Source organism: Schistocerca nitens, chromosome 8 (genome assembly GCF_023898315.1).
Source record: "Schistocerca nitens isolate TAMUIC-IGC-003100 chromosome 8, iqSchNite1.1, whole genome shotgun sequence".
In the NCBI taxonomy this organism is placed as follows: Eukaryota; Metazoa; Arthropoda; class Insecta; order Orthoptera; family Acrididae; genus Schistocerca; species Schistocerca nitens.
The window spans coordinates 89,963,084-89,969,083 of NC_064621.1; positions in this window are offsets into that span (position 1 = coordinate 89,963,084).

The window sequence follows — 6,000 nt, forward strand, 5'->3', positions numbered from 1 at the left end:
GATGAGCACAGTTACCCCAGATTGAGAGGTGTGGGGAAACGATGGTCAGTTTCCAGAGAGACTAACAACGCCCCAGGTGCTATTGGTTGAGCCATTGATGTTAATTTCCGGTGATGAAGTTCTAAGAAGAGCTCAGAGAAAATCACTTGCAATTAAACGTTAACAAATCGCAGTATTTCATCTGAGAACACAATTTTTCATAATACAAATCAGTTTTTCATTTTAGCTGTTCTCCCACAGGCGTTTCATATCTTGGCAACGCGTTTTCAGTGATGTCCTAGACTCTACAACGATTTGTTGTTTTTAAACTGAAGACTTTTGACGGTCTTTTTTTAAATACAACAGTGAAGTGGTAAGTGCAGTGGAACACCTCACTTATTACTTTCCCTCCTAAGCACTATGGGACTTAACATCAAGTTCATCAGTCCCCTGGACTTGGAACAACTTAAGCGTAACTAATCTAAGGACATCATACACATCCATGCCCGAGGCAGGATTCCAACCTGCGACCGTAGCAGCAGCGTGGTTCCGGACTCAAGTGCCTAGAACTGCTCGGTCACAGCGGCCGGCGCCCTCATGTGGAAAACGGTTGAAAGTCACTACTTTTTCGTCACTCATTGTAATATCGATTCATCTAATAAACAAGACAGAAAATTAGGGAAAACTTTAGATTTCGTACACTGACTGTAGTATGCGCCCTGTGTCTTGCTGTCGATCACGTACTTTACAAAAAAAATGGTTCAAATGGCTCTGAGCACTATGGAACTTAACTGCAGTGGTCTTCAGTCCCCTAGAACTTAAAACTTCTTAAACCCAACTAACCTAAAGACATCACACACATCCATGCCCGAGGCAGGATTCGAACCTGCGACCGTAGCGGTCGCACGGTTCCAGACTGTAGCGTCTAGAACCGCTCGGCTACTCCGGCCGGCGCGTACTCTGCATTTTGTCTCCAAGCATGCTTTGTTTTTCCGACAGTATTAGTGGCACGTTAACAGTGATGCACAGAAACGTTGAAAGGTTTACTAATGAAGAGTTCATCGATACATATCTCACGTATAGGATCACTGAATGCAGACGAAAAGTGGCACAACTACGCTATAGTCATCTCTAACTGCAGCGACGCCATGAATGGTATTATGGCATAGACAGTATTTGTATCAATATATTTCTATTACTTGCAAACAAAACAAACATGATTTGAGACATGAATTCTGTGACCACGTTGGCCCCGACATAACATTCAGTTGCTTCATCGGAATGTGTGAACGAGCATAGAGTGAAAATGAGTGAAAGTTTTTAGTTATAAGCAAAGACTATGACTAAAAACTGAAAGTGTTGTATGGTAGCGTTACTAACATAACCAATACCAACAATCAACATCTCTCGAAATTATAGAATGTCTTGAGTTCGTGTAGTTCAAACTGTCAGTATATTACCATAAAAACTAAGGAACTCTACTATACGACACTATGACCGTGAATATAATGAGTAATTGAGCCCTCATGACAAATTCGGATTCAGTTTCACTTTAAATGCCGACGAATTGCTAGTAACTCCCAAACTACTCCTTGCAAGAACATAAAATTTTAGATTTGGGAGGAGGGGGTGATATTTTTTTTTATCACGGACTCAAATCTGTAATGAAAACGGTGACCCACTATAGAACGCCATGTCTGTAAAATGTAATAGTGATGACGTCTGTCCCCCTATGCAAGGGAATTGCAGCCTTTCCAGTAACAGGCATGTCCTATCATGCGTTGCCTTCGGCTGGACCTTAAAATAAAGACGCCCCACTGTTGACCCGACAAGACCTTTAGCATCACCTACGATCTTGCTCATGTCTCTTTTCCCTCGAGTCTTCCACCTGCACTCAAGGGTGTGTCTGTGTGCGTGTGTGTGTGTTGGGAGGGGGAGGGGGGAGGGTGAAGGGCAGGGGGGGGGGCAGAAAGAGGAAAGAAATCTGTCCTAAAATGGGTGGTTTTCAATAAAAGGGTTACTTTGTAACGTAGGTGTCACATGTAAGGAGTTCAGCAATTAACATAAACAATTTTTAGAGAAGTGTGGAAACACAAAGAAGTCGTTAGCATAAATTTAAGCAATTCTGGTAATTTATGGAAGTACTGTAGTATCGGCATCATTTTTCTTTTTCAGCGTTTTATGGAACTTAGATGAAGCTGGTATATTTTAATTAAATATTGCTAATCATTCAGACTGAACTGATTATCTCTATCAACAGTATTATGTGAATTTCTCGCCAACATTACACTATAGAAGAAAAGGGCATGGCTTGTGAAATCTTGATTATGGTCAGTATGAATTATTTCAAATACACTCCTGGAAATGGAAAACAGAACACATTGACACCGGTGTGTCAGACCCACCATACTTGCTCCGGACACTGCGAGAGGGCTGTACAAGCAATGATCACACGCACGGCACAGCGGACACACCAGGAACCGCGGTGTTGGCCATCGAATGGCGCTAGCTGCGCAGAATTTGTGCACCGCCGCCGTCAGTGTCAGCCAGTTTGCCGTGGCATACGGAGCTCCATCGCAGTCTTTAACACTGGTAGCATGCCGCGACAGCGTGGACGTGAACCGTATGTGCAGTTGACGGACTTTGAGCGAGGGCGTATAGTGGGCATGCGGGAGGCCGGGTGGACGTACCGCCGAATTGCTCAACACGTGGGGCGTGAGGTCTCCACAGTACATCGATGTTGTCGCCAGTGGTCGGCGGAAGGTGCACGTGCCCGTCGACCTGGGACCGGACCGCAGCGACGCACGGATGCACGCCAAGACCGTAGGATCCTACGCAGTGCCGTAGGGGACCGCACCGCCACTTCCCAGCAAATTAGGGACACTGTTGCTCCTGGGGTATCGGCGAGGACCATTCGCAACTGTCTCCACGAAGCTGGGCTACGGTCCCGCACACCGTTAGGCCGTCTTCCGCTCACGCCCCAACATCGTGCAGCCCGCCTCCAGTGGTGTCGCGACAGGCGTGAATGGAGGGACGAATGGAGACGTGTCGTCTTCAGCGATGAGAGTCGCTTCTGCCTTGGTGCCAATGATGATCGTATGCGTGTTTGGCGCCGTGCAGGTGAGCGCCACAATCAGGACTGCATACGACCGAGGCACACAGGGCCAACACCCGGCATCATGGTGTGGGGAGCGATCTCCTACACTGGCCGTACACCACTGGTGATCGTCGAGGGGACACTGAATAGTGCACGGTACATCCAAACCGTCATCGAACCCATCGTTCTACCATTCCTAGACCGGCAAGGGAACTTGCTGTTCCAACAGGACAATGCACGTCCGCATGTATCCCGTGCCACCCAACGTGCTCTAGAAGGTGTAAGTCAACTACCCTGGCCAGCAAGATCTCCACATCTGTCCCCCATTGAGCATGTTTGGGACTGGATGAAGCGTCGTCTCACGCGGTCTGCACGTCCAGCACGAACGCTGGTCCAACTGAGGCGCCAGGTGGAAATGGCATGGCAAGCTGTTCCACAGGACTACATCCAGCATCTCTACGATCGTCTCCATGGGAGAATAGCAGCCTGCATTGCTGCGAAAGGTGGATATACAATGTACTAGTGCCGACATTGTGCATGCTCTGTTGCCTGTGTCTATGTGCCTGTGGTTCTGTCAGTGTGATCATGTGATGTATCTGACCCCAGGAATGTGTCAATAAAGTTTTCCCTTCCTGGGACAATGAATTCACGGTGTTCTTATTTCAATTTCCAGGAGTGTAGAACGGTATTGACACACAGTCAACACGGATTTAGATAACATCGTTCATGTGAAACACAACTAGCTATTTACTCACTCGAAGTGTTGAGTGCTGTTGACAAGGGCTTTCAAATTGATTCCGTATTTCTAGATTTCCAGAAGGCTTTCGACACTGCACCATGCAAGTGGCATGTAGTGAAATTGCGTGCTTATGAAATATCGTCTCAATTATATGTCTGGATTCCCCATTTCCTGCCAGGAAGGTTACAGTTCGTAGTAACTAACGGAAAGTCATCGAGTAAAGCAGAGGCGATTTTTGGCGTTCTCCACGGTACTGTTACAGCCTCTTTCATGTCCCTTTTCTGTATAAACGATTTAGGAGACAATCTGAGCAGACGTCTTAGGTTGTTTGCACATGATACTGTCGTTTGTCGTCAAGAAAGTCATCAAAAGATCAAAGAAATTGCAAAATGGTTTAGGAAAGGTATTTGTGTGGTGAAAAAATTGCCAATTGACTCTAAATAATAAAAAGTGTGAGGCCATCCACATGAGCGCTGAAAGGAATCCCTTAAACTTCGGTTACACGACAAATCAGTCAAATCTAAAGGCCTTACATTCAACTAACAACGTAGATTGGAAAGAAAACATAGGAGTTGTTGTGGGGGGGAGGCAAACCAAAGTCTGCGTTCTATTGGCATGACACTTAGAAAATATAACATATCTACTAAAGATGCTGCCTACACTACGCTTGTCCGTCTTCTTTTCGAGTTCTGCTGCGCGGATTAACGGAGTACATCGAGAAAGTTCACAGAAGAGCAGCACTTTTTGTATTGTCGAGAAATAGGGGAGAGAGTGCCACTGACATGATACGGGATTTGGGGTGGAAATCATTGAACAAAAATGTGTTTTTCGCTGGTGCGGAATCTTCTTACGAAATTTCAATCACTAACTTTCTCCTCCGAATACGTAAATATTTTGTTGACGCCGAAATACGTGAGGAGAAACGATCATCATAATAAAAAGGGAAATCAGAGCTCTTACGGAGAGATATAGGTGTTCATTCTTTTGCGCGCTTTTCAAGTGTTCGAGATTGAAATAATAGAGAATTATTGTGAAGGTGGTTCGATGAATCCTCTGCCAGGGACTTAGGTGTGATTTGCAGAGTATCCATGTATATTTAGATGTAGATGACAGCGGGTTATTGGTGAGGTAGTGTGGCTTTTGATGTCATTTATTCAAGGTCGCTTACATGCGAAGCACGCCAGGAAATAGGTAGCTGTACTACAAGAGGCGCCAAAATAATTTGCATGTCTTCAAATGGTTCAAATGGCTCTGAGCACTATGGGACTCAACTGCTGTGGTCATCAGTCCCCTAGAACTTAGAACTACTTAAACCTAACTAACCTAAGGACATCACACACATCCATGCCCGAGGTAGGATTCGAACCTGCGACCGTAGCAGTCGCACGGTTCCGGACTGCACGCCTAGAACCGCGAGACCACCGCGGCCGGCGCATGTCTTCATTTGTTATTTAAGTTCGATGACCATTTAATACTTATCTATTAAACATTCTTTGTTTGAGTAGAATAATTTGCTTCACAATCAAAACGTGACCCAGTTTTTAGTCATAAGCTGTCATACGGGAATAAAGTGTAAATGGACAAACCAGCTATAGTAAGTTAGTCTCTCGTAAAAGTTCCTAAAGCCCATGCTTTGTACATCATTTACTTGTTTCGTTTTGTTATAAAGTGTCATACACTAAACACACTACCAGATTTCTTAGTTCTGACAATGGACGAAAACTAATAAGACACTGAAGTAATAATTATTTGGATTTAATTTAGTCACACGTTTTCGGGGGGGTATTTATTTTCTTATAGTGCATCGATACAGTGGGGCGGAGAGGGGGCGTGGTGGGGGGAAGAGATATTGTGTCAGCATAGCATGTTACAAGTTGAAGATAGAGCTAGTTCAGCATGTCGATGCTATGTTGGTCATCCGCGTGCCACGCAACACATAAAGTTTGATGCAGTATGTGGGTTGCTTTGTCAATATCATCCTCTCTGTACATTTATGCCATGACACATCTAACACCTCGTGTTGACTGGTGCGTGCTCTCAGCACTGGTGGAAGATGAGTGCCATTCTTCCGGCCACGTTACTCAACCCAGTGTTCCTCCAAATCGTAGTCCAGCGATCAGCTGACTAGTAAGCGTGTGTCTCATGTGACTGTAAGTCACTTGAGTCACCTCCTCCGTTTCTCGTA